Source organism: Limanda limanda, chromosome 6 (assembly GCF_963576545.1).
Source record: "Limanda limanda chromosome 6, fLimLim1.1, whole genome shotgun sequence".
In the NCBI taxonomy this organism is placed as follows: Eukaryota; Metazoa; Chordata; class Actinopteri; order Pleuronectiformes; family Pleuronectidae; genus Limanda; species Limanda limanda.
This window is the reverse complement of record NC_083641.1, coordinates 28,863,233-28,881,015: the sequence shown is the minus strand read 5'-3', so window position 1 is coordinate 28,881,015 and position 17,783 is coordinate 28,863,233.

Here is a 17,783-nt window from a genome sequence, read left to right as displayed (position 1 = left end):
TGTTGTGCCAAAGGTACAAGACTGTGTGTCAGAGGGAGGGCACTACACATCCCATAAACCATTGTGAACAAGACCTTCTCTAATAACTCCTAGCTGCTTCGTCTTATTCAACCTTATTATTTTTACCTTTTCATGATTTTCCTCATCTCTAGAAACTGCAGCCTGTCAGAAAGAGAAACCAACGTGACACAGAACCATCTGATCTTCACGGTTTTCGGGGAACATTACCATGGTAACAGCGAGCTCCACCAATCAGAGACAGAGTCATTACACCCGAGGATTGTGGGTAGTGTCGTACGTGTCCTCGACATTGTGAGTAAAACACATTTTATCTAACACAGTTGATTTCATGACGACTTGAGGCTTCTACACGTGAATATATCATTGTTAGTCTCCTTCAGATGTAAGAATAATATAACTGATAATAAAAATCTCTATCTAGAAAATGAACAGGATTATAACGTCTGGAACCAAACTGTTGATGAACCAATGTTCAGAATCATACAAGAGGAATGTGACATGAGCTCATCTGCCAATAGTCCTCATGAGCTCATGAAGCTGTAGAGGCCTGAGGCTGAAGGAGCAACACATGCTTATTATCACCTGTAAAACCCAGATTCATCGGGATCCTGCTTATTATCTGAAGCTGCAGCTCCTGTCTCTGTGTTTGCTGATGAGCAGGTAACATACATGGACTCTCATCAGTGTGTTTGGTGAAAACAGCGCCTCCTGCTGGTTGTGAAGTGAGAGGCCAAGCGGCTCCTCAGTTATCATAGAGACGAGTGATGCAGCTTCCCTCCCTGCAGGGTTTCATTAAAGCATTAAACACACAGTATTGCATCATAGTCATAATATTAATTTGTAATGTTAAGTGTATTTATTTAAAGAAACTTTAATGAGCTCTGTGATCATGAATATTTCCCACATCGTTATCGGCCCACTGTTTATTTCCTAAGTGGCTGCAGAGAGAGACCCGTGACTCTACTGTAAATCTACAAATCGATTAACATTAACATTTAGTATTTTCCTAATTAAGCATTTAGTGTTTATAATCAATGCCGGAAGAGAAATGAGCTTTAACATCCCGTTGCAGCTGCAGCTCTGAATAATGATTATTTTATTAGCTGCTCTGCCGCTCGCTGGGATTTCAATCTGTCGTCAGAGTTCAGCTCCGTGAACACGAGGATACGTTCAACCTCAGCGCACTGAATTCTGGGTAATAAAGAAGCACCATACAGGTTCAGGTGAATAACTAATGTGTGTATATGAAAAACTTTCACTGGCTTTTCCTTTGTAGTTTGAAGGTTATTCCCAAAAGTGAAGCCTGAACATCCCACTCGCCCCCTGGTGGTTGGTTACATCACCTCATTTATTTATTTCTCACAGAATCATTCATGAATCTTGATGAAAACAATTTAGAAGACTGATATTATTGAGTCTGTGTAATTTGGTGCAGATCTTAATCATCTGGATTTGAAGAATTGAAATATGGCTCCAAATGAGAGAAGGTTTGCTCTCTAATGAGTGACATCATAGTTATTTATCTGACTTGATTGACAGCTGAGACTGACTTGTGATTGGTCAGGGGCGTGTTTTTCCAGCACAGCTTCATCTCTGGATCGTGGGAAGTGGAGACGCGTCGGCCATCTTTATTTACACTCTGGTTTTTGGTCTGATTCCCTGATGCTGCTTTGCTGCTTTGTACAATCGACCGCAGCTGTTTACAGTCAGTGACAGACGGTCAGTCATCTTCAGTCGGTTGTCAGGGTTACAGTTGCAGAAAAGTAACTTTGCAAATGAATAACACGTTAACATTCTGTGACATCAACTTTCACAGCGATACTGTTAAACACCAGTTATAAAGATATATTAGTATGTATGAAAATGTGTTGCAAATTAAAATGAAATGGGCTGCTCTGGTTAATTCATCTGTGATATTGCTCTGATGAATATTTAATAAAGCTTCACATTAGTGAAGGTTTCCTTTCTGCCTGATCCACCCTGACATTTACCTGCAGCTTCATTTCAGAGGGAAACTGGGTCTCATATTATAATAAGGATAAAAAAAAGTCTGTTCTGCACTTTAACTTTAGATTATTTAGAGTCTCCGCTTTCCGACAAATAATTAATAACAAATTTAATTTCCTCTCGCTTTACAGACTATGATTGGATATTACATTTATAATGAATTACTTTATTTCTATGTAAATTTCATGAACACATTGAATGAATCTATGATGTAGACTCTGTGCTGCTGGACTTCATTATTACACTTGAACTCCGTATTAATCGACTCACTTGTTTTCTTACTCTTAGTCCAGATTGAAACTACAAGTTGTTTTTTCACAGTTTCACCTGCTTCTGTTCTGTAAACTACAACGTGATGTTCAGAGAAGTTTGATATTTCAGACGTAAAATTAACCAAGTAGATTTAAACCCATGAGCTGAGCTTCTTCACTGGAAACATGTTCATGTGCTGATCTGACAAAAGTTAGGGTCCAACAGTGAGAGACCACTTTCCTCAGTGGCTTGAATCAGAAAGTTACTATTTGTATAAGGTAGAAATGTGTGTGTCTGTGTGTGTGTGTGTGTGTGTGTGTGTGTGTGTGTGTGTGTGTGTGTCTGTGTGATACTGGGGCTGCAGTAAAGTGCCTCCAGCTGTGTGTTGGTCTTTTCTCTGCAGAGAAGATGTGACTCAGCTGACAACAGATCATCAGAGCAGGTGAAGCTTCAGTTCCTCCACTCGACAAAACCCTGCAGCTCAAAGACTCACTGAACAGCACAGGACGGGCACTGCAGAGTGTGTGTCTGTTTGTGTGTCAGTGTGTGTGAGGAGTGGCACTTCAATGGCAGTAAAGACTTTGTGCACTGTTGTTTGGTTTATTTTCCTCTGTGCTACAAACATGGCTGCTGCTCGTCTTCCTCACTCTTTCATCTCCTCTCTGCTGCTTCCTGCCTCCGTCCTCTCTGGGTTGTTTCACAGTGTCACCGACTGAAGGCTTCACAAACACACAACACACAACTTCTGATCTGCAGGCGGATGAAGTGTATTGTGAGTCTCATCTCCTCCGGGGCTGAACACGTTTTCTGTAACAAGACTTGACACTTCAGCTTCATGCGACGTGTCAGTGAGATCATCTGGCAGCAGCTTGTCTCAGATCCCAGCAGCAGTGAGTTCCTCTGTCACGGAGCAGACCAGCTTCACACACGGGTTCTCCTACAAGCAGGAAAACACACTGTGAGGCTGGACTCAGCTGAACAGCACTGTGTCTGCATCCTTTGTTCCTCCGAGGAGGTTCTGTTCAGATAAAGAGAGGGATAGATACTTTATTGATCCTACAGTACAGATACTTTAGGTGTCAGGTATATGGAGGGGGGGCAGTGAGCAGCTCCAGGTGAACCAGGGAGAGGGGATCAGCACAGATGGGACGAGTCGGCCAATCTACTCTCCCTGGATTCAAGAGGCAGCTGAGCTGGCACAGGGGGAAACTCGGGAGGACCACCGGAGACGGAAGCCGAGGCTCCAGCAGCTGATCACTCTGAGAATAGTCTGTAGAGTTTATATTTGCACCGTGAGGACAACAAAATGGCCGACCTGATGCAGTTCATAGAAGCTGCTCTGACCCATGCTTACTGAGACGACACTGAAACAATCAGTTTTGGATTCTGTCCTGATGGGTCCACACAGGACTGTTTGATAAATCCACAGATATATCTCATGCCAGGTGTGTTTTAAAAGAAAAGAGTAAAACTAAAATAAAGCTCTGATAAGTTCTCATCACCTTATTCTCATTCCCGAGCCTCGTTCCTCTTCTTCGCCTCGTCCCTCGTCTTCTTTCTCTTTCCCTCTGTTCTTACTTCCTCTGTTTGCTCTTTACAGTTTGTCCTCTCGTGTGTGTCTCCTGTCTCATCTGGTGTCCTCCTGCCTCCCGTCCTCTCCCCATTTACCTGTGAAACAAACACATGAATATTTCAGATCCGAGCGGCTGAAGCAGCGAAGCCGCCCGGCGGCTCCTGTGTGTGTTCGCACGTCAACATTCTAACAGTTGAGTTCAGGCACCGCTGTGTTTCAGAGCCGCCTCAGAGAGCTGCTGCTGCGGCTGGAGACTTCAACATGTTCTCTCTTCATTGATTCACGCTTGAAGTATTTAATGAGAGCAGCGGTTGAGACTCTTTCAGGAGAATGTCAGCGTCCGTCCTTCCTCTGCGGTGCCTCCGTGTCTGAGGCGTGCGTTCACCAACGGCTCCGTGGGGGGTCACTAACCTGCATATGATGCTATTAATATTTCATGAAGTTCGAATGTAAAACGTCCCCCTGGGTACCTGTGATATACTCTCCTCATTACATGCGTGTTCCGAGGCAGGAACTTGAATAAAGTGGTCTCAAGTCCCAGAATGCCGTTCACCTCAGCACGCTCAGGTCTGACAGGAAGCACAGAACCCCCCCGCTGAGAAGATAAAGGACACAAATATCTAGGGATGAAAAACGAAGACGTGAACTTGTGAATGAATAAGTTTCTTCCTGCCTCCTGCTGCAGGAACACAGCGACATCTGAAGTGTCACTGATTGTGTCACTTTGTGTCACAGCTTTGTGAGGAGGCCAAGAAAAGAGAAGATAATTAATCGCAGGTCAATGGATCGAGCTGTTTTCTGCACGAGCTGCACAAACACACACACACACACGAGTCACAGCAACACAATAAAATGAGAATTTGTTGTCAGATTTATTTACAACTTTTAATTTACCAGCATCAGCGTTAGTTGTACAACATAAAAGCCCTTTGCCACAGTAATCCAAACCTACACACACACTCACACACACACACACACACACACACACACGCGCGCACGCACACACACACACACACACACACACACACACTCACACATACACACACACACACACACACACACACACACCAGGCAGGATTTATGGATACATTGACATTTTATTATGCTCATCTTGGGCAATGGAAATCACCTCAGTGGTACAATAAACACACAATTGTCTGCACCCCCACATGTGATGAAACTTGTTCATCAGGAGCCATAAAAGTCATTACTGTGATTAGTGTGGCACACACACAAAAGGACACACACCTTACTCACACATGGACTCACTTCTATTCAGCTTATCAGTGGTTATGAAAGCTATAGACATATGAAACTAAACAATATAAACACACATTAGCATAAACATGTCCATAACTCAAACACACACTTGAATTGAGTGGGATAGAAGGACACACACAAAGACACACAGACACACACAGCCTCCTCTGAGCAGGGTGAGGCGGGTGAACTCTGATTGTTCTGCATGAAATGAATAACCTCAGATTTATTAATCCCAGTATTGTTTTGTCACAGAGCTCATGATGAGTGTGAAGATTAATGAAAAGTTCTGATGAAGAAAAAGCTGCTGACTCTGGGAAACTTGATTGTTCGGCTGCGAGAAGCAGAATCATCAGGTTCATTTATTCATAAACACACATGTCACATAACACTCATTAAATATAAGATCATCTCTGAAACATCAGAGAAACATTGTTTTATATTCAAACCTTTCTATTCCCTCCAGAGCAGTAAAGAAGTAGAGATTTCTACCTTTATTGGATCTGAGCGTTTCCCCTGAGATCCTCACGTCTCTAACAGGTTTCATTTATGTGATGTGGAAATAAAGTAAACGTCCTGAATACGTGTCGGCTGGAAGCTTCAGGGTGGAATCGGCTCCGAGTGTCTCCAGGGACTCATTTAAAACCCTGTATATCCCCTGAGGTCCAGTCACACTACATGTGTGAGGAGAGTTTCACCAGCAGGAGGCTGAGGTAATGAAATGATCGTTTTAGAGCAGGGGTTTTCAACTGGTTTTGTCCCAGGGACCACCATTCTGACTAGAAAGTAATCCCAAGCCTACGTGTGTGTGTGTGCGTTAATGCATGTGGATAGAAGGCCCGATGTAAGCGTGTCTATTCATTCTGTCGGAAGAACTGCTCCTGGATAGACGTAAGTCTTAGAGCTCTCCTAAGAAATTTTTTCTCAACCAGCAAACATGGTAAAGTTGACTGTTATTGGAATTAATTGTTTTGTCTATTGTGCCAATTTATTTTTCTTATTACAAAGTATTTGTTTTTCGCTCTTTTGTTTTATGTAATATTTTCATTATTAATACTGCCATTTTGGGCCTTCTTTTTGGGAAAATAAAAATTCCCATCATAAAAACTACATCTCCAAGACCTCCTGAGAGTTTTTCTACCTAGTTCAAACGCTCTTCTACATGTACCTTTAACACACAAGGACAGGGGAAAACTACCGGCAGTTTCTAGCCCCAAGCCGGTTTCAAGGTTCCCCTCAACACCATTTTTCTTATTTTAGATATTTTTCACGATATTCAAGAGTAATCTGGAAATGTGTTGAAATATCAAAGCGAATTTCGCGGACGCCCTGCAATGCCGTCGCAGACCACCAGGGGGCCGCGGACCCCCGGTTGAAACCCCTGTTTTAGAGGAAGACGATGAAGAAGATGAGAGTAAAAGCTCCTCAGAACGTGTGCTGGTGTGTCCTGCACATGTGATCTCAGAGACAGTATCGTCCCTCTGACATGTCCTCTACTGTCCCTCACCGGTCCTGTGAATCCCTGCGGAGCCAAGAACACAAACCTGAGAGTTTCCTCCTCGTGTTCTCAACAGAGTTCAGATTTATGGGCGGAATCTGAAGCCTGAAAACCTTCCAGAGATATTCAGAGAACTCCAGAGATCGAATTCCTATAATGATGTTTGATCAACGATGGAAAAACAAGGACTCAGTGCATCGTTTATCGTCTGCAGCACAAGTCGATGGACGTGACCTCGTTGGGTTTTTAATTTCAGACCCACAGCCTCAAATTAAAGAGGCAACACCAACTAAACAACGACAGCAGTGTAATTATAAAGTTAGAGTGATTTTCAGTGCGTGTACTCGTCGCTTCATTACACAATTACTACACAGAAGCAAATAAATACTAGAAATCTGTTTGTCATTCGCCTTCTTTCAGGTAAATGCTCATCTCTCTCACCATGATGATGATTTTCAGTTTGTTCTTGTCCTTCACCAAACAGCTTCAGCTCTGATGGACTCCCTCATGGGAAGCTCATGACACTGCTTCATGTTCGGTGAAGTCGTTGATATTCAGCACTTTGTCGCCTCCACTCTCTCTGTTAATGGATCGTGTTGTCGGGACTCAAATCCCAAAGGTGAACGTATTCCAGTCAGGTTTTCAGGACGAGCTGAAAGTGACTTTTAAGTACTTTTTGTTTGATTTGTAAAAGCTGCATTGTAATGCAAGAGGCGTCCAAAAATCAAAACGTGATTTGAACTTAGCTCTCCCACTTAGAAGTGTTTTCCATCACGAGGGGATTGTTGTGTGAGCGGAGAGCAGATCCACAGATGTACTAACAGTCATTTGTAATTCTGATCAGCTCGATAAGAGATGAAGAGCAGCAAAGTTGTGTTTCCACTTTGCGTCAATGTGTCGTGTTCACATCCTGCATGTTACCACACGTGTGATGGACATGTGATGGACACGCTGACCTGGTTAACCTGGAAGCTGGCGGATGGTTCACGCCGTAGATTTAAATTTCTGCACCTGCCAGATCTGTGACAGTCGGCCGACAACAGCAGGAGGCAGCAGTGAGTTGATTCTTCATCATCTTCATCATCTTCATCATCCGCCTCCTGATGAGACTCAGAACAAAGAGCCGATCACCTGTCGACCAAGAGCTCAGTGCAGATCGTCTCTGGAGTCAAACCCTGAACTGGAGTCAGTTGTTGATTCTGTTGTCGTGAACATTGTCGAGCTGCAGAGCTGTGCTCACCTGTTTATTCTAAATATATTAATATTGAACCTGTCACGTGTCTAAATCGGACCAAATTGGCCCTTTAACTATTCTCATGACAAGTGTGAAGCCATTAAGACGAACCGATCTCTGGATTTATGATCCACGTGCAGACAGACAAGAGATTTCTGGATTGAAACTAGTTCACTTTCACAATGACTTGATATTTAAACCTGAAGCCTTTTCTCAGGATCGTTAACATCTCAGTCTCATCAGCACGCTTGTGTTAGAAAGCTTTGTTGTCTGATCACCAGGATGTAGATTCTCTCTCTCGGTGTAATCAAACTGTCTGGATGAGGTCAGACTGGAGGAGGTGAGCAGCAGCAGCTTCAGCATCTAGTGAAGCCTGCAGACCTGAGGATTTAATAACAAGCAGGAAACAGATCAACACTTCAGCCTGAGAGAGAGAGAGAGAGAGAAACACTGGAAAGTCTCCAGATCACAGCTTGATCACCAGAAAGAGCAATGAGGTGATCTTTCATCTCGTGGAAAGAACTGATCATGAGGAGGGAGAGAGGCAGAGAGGGAAAGAGAGAGGGAAAGAGAGAGAGAGAGAGAGAGGGAGGGAGAGAGGGAGAGAGAGGGAGAGAGAGAGGGAGAGAGGGACAGAGGGAAAGAGAGAGGGAGAGAGAGAGGGAGGGAGAGAGGGAGAGAGGGAGGGCGAGAGAGAGGTAGAGAGGGAGGGAGATGGAGGGAGGGAGAGAGAGAGGGAAAGAGAGGGAGGGAGGGAGAGAGTAAGGAGAGAGGGAAAGAGATAGGCAGGCAGGGAGGGAGGGAGGGAGGGAGGGAGGGAGGGAGGGAGGGAAAGAGAGGGAGAGAGGGAAAGAGAGAGGCAGGCAGAGAGAGAGGGAGGGAGGGAGGGAGGGAGGGAGGGAGGGAGGGAGGGAGGGAGGGAGGGAGGGAGGGAGGGAGGGAGAGATGGAGGGAGGGAGCTTGATCACCAGAAAGAGCAACGAGGGGAAAGAGGGAAAGAGAGAGGGAGACATGGAGAGAGGTAGAGAGGGGGTAGAGAGGGAGGGAGAGAGGGAGGGAGGGGTGGAGAGAGAGATGGAAAGAGGGAAAGAGAGAGGGAGACATGGAGAGAGGTAGAGAGGGGGGAGAGAGGGAGGGAGAGAGGGAGGGAGGGAGGGAGAGTTGAAGGGATGGAGAGAGGGAAAGCGGGAAAGAGAGGGATAGAGAGAGGGAAAGAGAGAGGGAGACATGGAGAGAGGTAGAGAGGGGGGAGAGAGGGAGACATGGAGAGAGGGAGGGAGGGGGTGGAGAGAGAGAGGGAAAGAGGGAAAGAGAGAGGGAAACATGGAGAGAGGTAGAGAGGGGGTAGAGAGGGAGGGAGAGAGGGAGGGAGAGAGGGAGAGAGAGGGAGGGAGAGAGGGAGAGTTGAAGGGATGGAGGGAGGGAGGGAGGGAGAGTTGAAGGGATGGAGAGAGGGAAAGCGGGAAAGAGAGGGAGAGAGGGAGAGAGAGGGAGAGAGGGAGGGAAAGAGAGGGAAAGAGGGAGGGAGAGAGGGAGAGATGGAGAGAGAGAGGGAGGAGTGGAGGTTAGAATTTCCATCACCAGCTCAAAGAGCTGTTTGATGTTCAGATGCTCAGATTCATTATTGATGTGGAGCCTGTGAAATAAGACCAGTTCTCATTTCATTACAAATCTCATTAGTGCTTAAAAAAATATTTGCTCTAATAACAAATTCCATCAACCTAATCTGTGTGTGAAGAGATGGAACAGTTACTCACAGCAGATCTGTTCCTGGAGTCTCTCCTCACTCACGTTTACAAAGATCCTCAGACAGAGAAACATCAGGAGTCAGAAGATATGAATATACGACACATGATTATTAGAGCTTCAAACCTTTGGAACCTTTCTGGTTATGTTCTTAGTTTATGACCTTTCACCTTTCACCTCGGTTCTCCTTGTGTTTGGCTGTTGTTTCAGTGTGTTTTCCATTTCCTGTTTATTTTGGTATTATGTTCCTTGTGTCTGTAGCTTAACTTCCTGTCCTTGTCCTGTCCTCTGTGATGGACAGCCCCTGCTCCTCATGTGTCTCACCTGTCATCGATCATCCTGCCTCCTAGTGTTCAGAGGTCAGTACTGCACTCTGTCCTGGTTCATCTTGTCGTGTTTCTGTTGGTTGTTGGACCGAGCTTTGATTTGGTTTCTTCTATCTTTTGTCATTTTACTGGCTCCTGAATTTGGATCCTGTTTTTCCACAATCTGTGACAATAAAGTTGTTATATTACAAGAAAAAAGTAATTTGATGTCAGTACCTTGAGTCATTGCAGCTATTTGGTTTGAATATCCAACATTACTCATTGATAGAAATGATTTTTGCTGTTATGACAACAAAAGACGGAAATACAGACCCTTAAAAAACGTCACAAAACCACACCGGTGTCACTCTGGTTTCCCGCAGCCACACCGGATACGACAGCACCAGTAAGAGAAGGAGAGATTTCACGAGACAGAACCGGCTTCTCCTCCCAAAACATTAATTTAAGGTCATATCTCCTACGTGTTGTTGGAAGTAGAAACAGTAATCTGTCCTCTGAGTGACCGTGAACACAGTTAGACGAGTGAAATGTTCACGTGTTGAAAAACCATGTAAGAGAACTGAAGTGAAAATAAGGAAGACGTTGGGTTTTATTTCTCCACATATTTAGAAGTGAGATGTGAACAGAGATTCCACAAGATGTGTTAATGCAGCCTGACAGCACCGGAGCATCCGGGGCCGACTCCAGTGAGGAGGAAACCTCGCTGGACCTTTGAGCCTCATCACAGACGCTTAACAACATCTCCTCTGAGCAGCACAGATGTGGAGCTGAACCACAGCTGGGTTCACACCAGCTCAGAGGAGCCGGGACTCAGCCCGACGGCGCCGGGACGGTACGACCGCCGGAAACACTCTGCTGCTCCGGGACCTGGTTCCAGCAGAGAAGTGATCACATGAAGTTTAAACGCTTCAGTGAACGGAAGCTTTTCTTCTTTCTCCTGTGTCGACCCGATGCAGAGAGATTCAGGTCCGGTCAGGATTTGATCAAATGCATTTTCAGAACAGTCTTAATAAGATTCTTTAATATGTAAATAAAGATATGAAATGGGACAATTCTTTATTTAAATTATTATTTATAATATATTATTTAAAAACTCGACCTATGTTATTATTATTTCTTGCTGTTTGATGTGTAAAGTGAATATAACATAATTTGCGACCGACTCACTGTCACTCGGAATCTGTCACGTTCAGATTGAGAGACCCCCGGTGGACAAACTCATTTTATTCATTTATATCTTTTTCAAATATAATCTTTGGTGTTTATTGCACTTTTTGCCTCAAATGTCGGCGCAAACTGTTTATTTGTTTATTTGTTTATTTTTGATTATTTTGAAGGATCCCCATTAGCTCTACCCTAAGACAGAGCTACTTTTAGTGGGGTCCACATTGAAGACATACATTCAGATATCAAACATTTAAAACATACATTACAATACCAATATCAAACATTTAAAACATACATTACAATACCAATATCAAACATTTAAAACATACGTTAAATTACAAATATCGAAAGTTAAAATACATTAAATAGTGATCATACAATTATATGTTACAGATATCAAAAATAAGTTAGTGGTTATTGGTTATGCAGTTTTACCACTGTCGACTAACGATGCAAAGATTCAGTCTAAAGACACCGGAGCTGCTCTGAGTGACAGAATCTTCTGTTGAGTCTCTCACTTATTTATCAGTGGAGGTTCAGCCACAGTGTTGTTGTGTAAGTTGTGATGATGCAGCTCAGGAAGTCGTTTGAATCACAGCGGCAGTTCACATCAGCGACTCGGGGAAACGTACCGAGGAGCCGTGGCAGGTTTATGGTCGAGGTTAAACTCAGGTGAAGTGATTCCAGACACGAGCAGCAGCAGGTTTCTAATGATGAGGTTTATTCTGCACCGAGCAGCAGGAACTCTCTCGCTCTCTAGTTTCTGGATTTTGCTCAAACCTGAGCTCGTTTTCCTAAATCTGACAGAGGAACACATCTGCATAGATACTGGCAGAGAACTTATACACTGTAGTGAAGTGACAGTCCCCAGGCTCTGTACATCTGGGTTATATTAGCGAAGGAAGTCGAGTTACAAGGTCACAACAGTTAATTACTCGTCACTATTCCAGACTCTCAGTTGAGTCCAGGTCTTTGCAGATGTTGAGTTGCAGCAGCTCCAGTCTCCTTCCACCTTTGTGACTATTTGCTGTGTTTTGTATCGTAGAATGAAACTGTTTCTCAGCTCAGACTATGATTCTTGAGTTTTAATGGTTGAAGGTTCAGTCGTGTTTCAAGTCGAGCTCCTGGTTTTGTCCTGGCTGGTCAGAGATGTTTCTCCTGAATCAGCTCTGGGTCACGTTCACTCTCCTCCAGGTTCATGTTGTGTTGCAGATTCCCTTCTTGCATCTGTGCCATGTGACAGAAAACAAGGTGTCACCTAAATGACTACACATTTTATTCTATCATCTTACGCAGCTACACTTTCCTTCATGTGTGATGTTTTGCAGAAATCATCTGTTTCAGATTCTCCTCCTTCTCTCTCCTCCTGCTCCGGAGACGTTAAATGTCTCTTTATTATCTTTATTGCTGTTTTTCCCTCTCGCTGCCTCTTCCTGTATGTTTGCATGTTTGTTTATTCTCTTCTCCTGGAAATGGAAATGTTATTTTACTGCAAACTGCTCGTCTCCTTTTCTCCTGATCTCTCATGTTATGATTTGTCTTATTTTAATGTCAGAATCTCTCTCTCTCTCTCTCTCTCTTTTCTCCAGGTACGTAAATTCTCTTTTAATGTGTATCTCTCTCCGTCGTTTGTTGAAATGACATTTTAATGTTTAAAAATCCACTTTCTGAAGCTGGTTATCTGGATCTCGACCTCTCTCCTTCTCCTCCCTCTTCTCCTCCTCCCTCCACTCGTTTCCTTCTCCTTCCTTTTTTCTTCAATCATCTCTACTTTAGTTTTTCTCTCCTCGTTACCTCTGCTCACCTCATCTCTCCTTTCCTTTAACTCTCATTCATCACTTCTCCCTCCAGCCCCCGGATCTTTCTCTTTCCCTCCTTGCTTCAGCATCACCTCGCTTCGTTCTCACTCTTCTCCTCTTCTCCTCTTCTCCTCTTCTCCTCTTCTCCTCTTCTCCTCTTCTCCTGTTTTCCTCTTCTCCTCTTCTCCTCATCTCCCCTCTCCTCTTCTCCTCCTCTCACTCTTCTCCTCTTCTCCTCTTCTCCTCTTCTCCTATTCTCCTATTCTCCTCTTCTCCTCCTCTCCTCCTCTCCTCCTCTCCTCCTCTCCTCCTCTCACTCTTCTCCTATTCTCCTCTTCTCCTCCTCTCCTCCTCTCCTCGTCTCACTCTTCTCCTCTTTCCTCTTCTCCTCTTCTCCTCTTCTCCTATTCTCCTCTTCCCCTCTTCTCCTCCTCTCCTCCTCTCACTATTCTCCTCTTCTCCTCCTCTCCTCCTCTCCTCCTCTCCTCCTCTCCTCCTCTCCTCCTCTCACTCTTCTCCTCTTTCCTCTTCTCCTCTTCTCCTCTTCTCCTCTTCTCCTATTCTCCTCTTCTCCTCTTCTCCTATTCTCCTATTCTCCTAATCTCCTATTCTCCTATTCTCCTCTTCTCCTCCTCTCCTCCTCTCCTCCCCCTCTCACTCTTCTCCTCTTCTCCTCTTCTCCTCTTCTCCTCTTCTCCGTTTCTGTCTCTCTCTCTTTTATCCGCCCACCATCTCTGAAAATGAAACGTGTCGTGGTTCTGGTCCCGGGTTTGATTCCCAGCAGCTGAACTGAAAGGTTCAGCTGATTATCGGCCCATTGTGGCGTTTTCCTGCTTCGTCACGAGTAACGAGGGCAGAGACAAAGGAACCCCCCCGAGAGAGGAGCACTGCTGTGTGTGTGTGGGTGTGTGTTGTTTGTGTGTGTGCTTGTGTTGTTTGTGATTTAATGTAAACTCTTGGCAGTTTCCTCACAGGGGAGAGAAAGAGTGAAGCTGTGTACAAAATGTAAAATATAACCTTCCAACAGTAAACGGTGGAGTGTGATGTCAGAGATGGAAACTGGAAGACAACAGTTTTACTGACTCGTCAAACTCGTCAGGACGGAAACAAAACACATCATGAGACACTTGGACCCGTTTCTCTTCTCCTCTGTCCCACGTCTCCACATTCAGGAGCAAAGTTCTCTGCCCAGATTCACAACTGGAACTCAAAGCTGTGGTGTCGTCACAGACTGGAAAGAAAGAGTTCTGTGTCTAGTCTCACTGTGCTGGAGAAGAGGAAGATGAAGAGGAAAGACAAAGACCAATGTCTTTACAGTGTCCTGTCTCTTTCTCTCTCTCTCTCTGAATCTCCCTGTCCTCTTCCCATCCCACGTTTCCTCCACAGTTAATTGATTGTCTCTAATCCAGCTCCCCGTGAACCCTCCCTCCTACTCGTCTTCCTCGTCTTCCTCTTCCTCCCACATTAACCAGCTGGTGCCTGTAGGTGGGATGGAGGGACGCTGAGAGCGAGACGAGAGTCGAGAGACGAGAGGAAGACGAGGTCTCAGTCCTGGAGTCGTCTCTGACTTGCTCATGCAAACACTCATCGATGTCGTTAATGACCCGTGACGCTGCTGATCTGCAATAACTGGAGCTCACATCTCAACATGTTTATGTTCGAGAGAGAAGCGATAACACCTGATAATAAAGTTAATTATGTATAACTGGCAGCAAAGACATTTAAAATTAGGTCAATGATTAAACACCTGAAGTTCAGACCTTTTATCATCAGCTGTGTAACGTCCTCAGAGAATCTGACGGATTAGTGATGAAGTTTAACGATGTTGTTTCAGGTTTATTTTCATTTTAGATGAAAACTGGCTCCTAAAATAAAACACGTTTCTGCAGCTCGGTAATGAAAAGATATTTTCAATCACCTCACTCCCGATGTTTAAATGTAGTTATTATTTTCAGGTTCTTACCCTTATTCTGAAAGAGATAATACTTATAAGAAGCTGTTCATATCCCACTGATTTTCTTGATTGCATTCATGTCATGAATCCAGCAAATTAGCATCAAAATGGGATTTTTAAAGATTTCCATTATTGTTTGAGCAAAGCCTCCTTCTGTCTTTCTTCCTCATTTAAAGGTCGGTGTTGTGCAAATACAAATACCTGTTGATCTCTCAGCTTTAGATAATGTTTGACACAACATGTTTCCACCTCATTTTAGAAATGTGATATTTTCTTTTGGTTGTTGTTTGTGTACAATACATAGAAGTGACTGTAAACTGGTGAAAGGCTGCGTGTCACAAACTGATATTAAATACTAAACTGAGACTCGTGTGAATAGGATGTTTTAAGAGAATTCTCTTACAATCTGAAAATAAAATTGGCACATCCCACATTTCCTAATCAGAAATAGCTGCATCCAGAATGAGGCCAAATTCAGAAGATGTACTTAGAAGATACTGATCTGTATCTGATTCCAAATATTAGTTAAAGCAGTGAGATGAGTTCAGACGTGCTGAGGAACAGACTGAAGCAACAGAGAACAGAGACTGAGAGAATGAGTGTCAGGTGTTGGGCAAGGCCCAGTGATCCGACTTAGAACAAAGGGTCGTAAAACCTTAGGCCAGGCTCGGGTAACCCCTTACATTTAAAAATCCAGCATGGGCCCTTATCTCCATGTGGCAAAAGATCACGTCCTGGTCCCCCACGGTAAGCCCGCCCCTGGGGGCCAAATCCTGACAACTCAATTGGCTGGAGGGCCACACTGACCCCTGACCCCTCCTCCCAGGGGGGAGTCACCTGAGACATGACTTAAAAGGGCTGAACTCACAGACTTCTACCTCTCTTCACTCAGATGCCCAAGCAACAACAGAACCCCTCCGGGGTTCTACTAGTTAACTCGGTATTTTTAAGAGACTCTCTTCGTCCTCCTCTTTTCCACGCTGCTCAAGTTGTTTTCTGACCTCAAGAGGTCTAACCACACGACTCAGTAACTAAGGAGGCGATTAGACATCGAAACAGGAAGTGCCCCGCTGGACGGACTCCGACACTTCTATAGACTTTCCTTTTTCCAACAATCTACAAACGGCTTCAAACCAGCCGTCCCCTGCAGAAGCGCGACGTTCATCCCGCTGAGGAGTAAGAGGCAATCCACTCCGTTCCTGTAAAACAGCACGATCTCCGCTGTTACAGAAGAAGACGAAGTTTCATTCCGTCAAGGCAGCACGAATAATTCGCTTCCTTTTCCGGTCCAGCGGCCGAGCCCGGAGCTCCGCTCGTGAGAGAGACTACGTGATTCACTGGCCCCCGACACATTCGCGCCGAGGTGCAGACACACCGCGAGGGTGGTACAGTAAGAGGCTTGATTATCTGGGCAGATGTTAGTTTTGATACGTAGCATATTATTTAACATTTGATTGTATTTGTTGCGAGACCGCTGAGTCTCATTGTTTTAGCCGGCTACGACGAGCCGCTACTTCCGGTTCATTTCCGGGTTTTGTGTTAGTGCTTGATGCCGCGAGGAAAGCCTCCAGCCACGCACTGTTAACGTCTGTGTGAGTCTGCAGTGATTTCACCGATCAGAACCTCGGCCCACAACGCTCGCTTGAGGGCTGAGGGGTGAATCACAGTTAACTCATCTCAGGCGTGTACTTTTAAGAGCTTCTTTGAACTCTCCTTACATGTTTTTCTCATGTTTTCTCTCTCTCTCTCTCTCTCTCTCTCTCTCTCCTTCTAAACCGACCTATACACACTTCTGACCTGTATTTATAATACAGGTCATGTCACATAGTTAAATCTATGCTTAGAGAGGCTGAACACATCTGGAAACCATTCGGCCCCCAAAGCCAAGCAGAGATAAGAATTCTCTTTGTCTAAAATTTCCTTTGTGTAATTCATGTGACGACCACCAGTGTGCGCTCCGGCCACATGGTGTCATTAACATAGACTCCATCTTGAATAACGCAAGTTAACCCACCATTTTGAGTCTATTATTGCCACGCCTCCGCTCTCTCTCTCCTCCCATCCTGGCTCTAAATTCATAACGGCTCCGCCATCTTGTTTTGTAGTCAATCCGCCATTTTGAGAGTTTTTAGGCCTTGATTCCACGAATCATGATCGGCCTCCATCTTAGATGTGATGTCACTACGCGTCATCGCCACCCCCCCTTCTTTTTCTCTCTCTCGCACACACACACACACACACACACACACACACACACACACACACACACACACACACACACACACACATTGATAGACACAGACAGACACACACACACACAGAGACACATAGATGGACCAGAGGTTACATGCGTGTTCTAAATTGTGATAAGCTGCTGTTGTTATCTTTGAAATATGGGAGTTTGTTAAGATGATGAATCATTAAATAACACTAACTTTATTTCACACACACACACATAGACACACACACACAGAGAGACACTTTGACACAGACACACACACACATAGAGACAGACATACATAGGTAGACCGCAGGTTGTCCATGTATTTTCTGAATTGTGATAAGTGCTGCTGCTGTGTTTACCTTTGAAATATTGGAGCTTGTTAAAATGATAAATCATTGAATAACATTATAACTTTATTTCCCCTTTTTAATAAATACTTTTGTAATTAAAGTATCTGTAGTCTGTGATTATTTGTGCATATGTATGTGATTGCAGCTGGATTATGATCGCCTGTGCTCGAACTTAGAAGCCTTCACTGTTTATTAAGTAATCGTTAATATTAAAATATTGACATTATTAATTTGACATTTATCATTATGAGACTGATAATTATAGCTTGACATCGTTGGTCCCTGGTAACCAGGGTGGTGCCCCCCTTTCTCAATTATTAATATAGATAGTATTATTCTTAAATTGATAATTTTATTGTTTTAGACTAATTA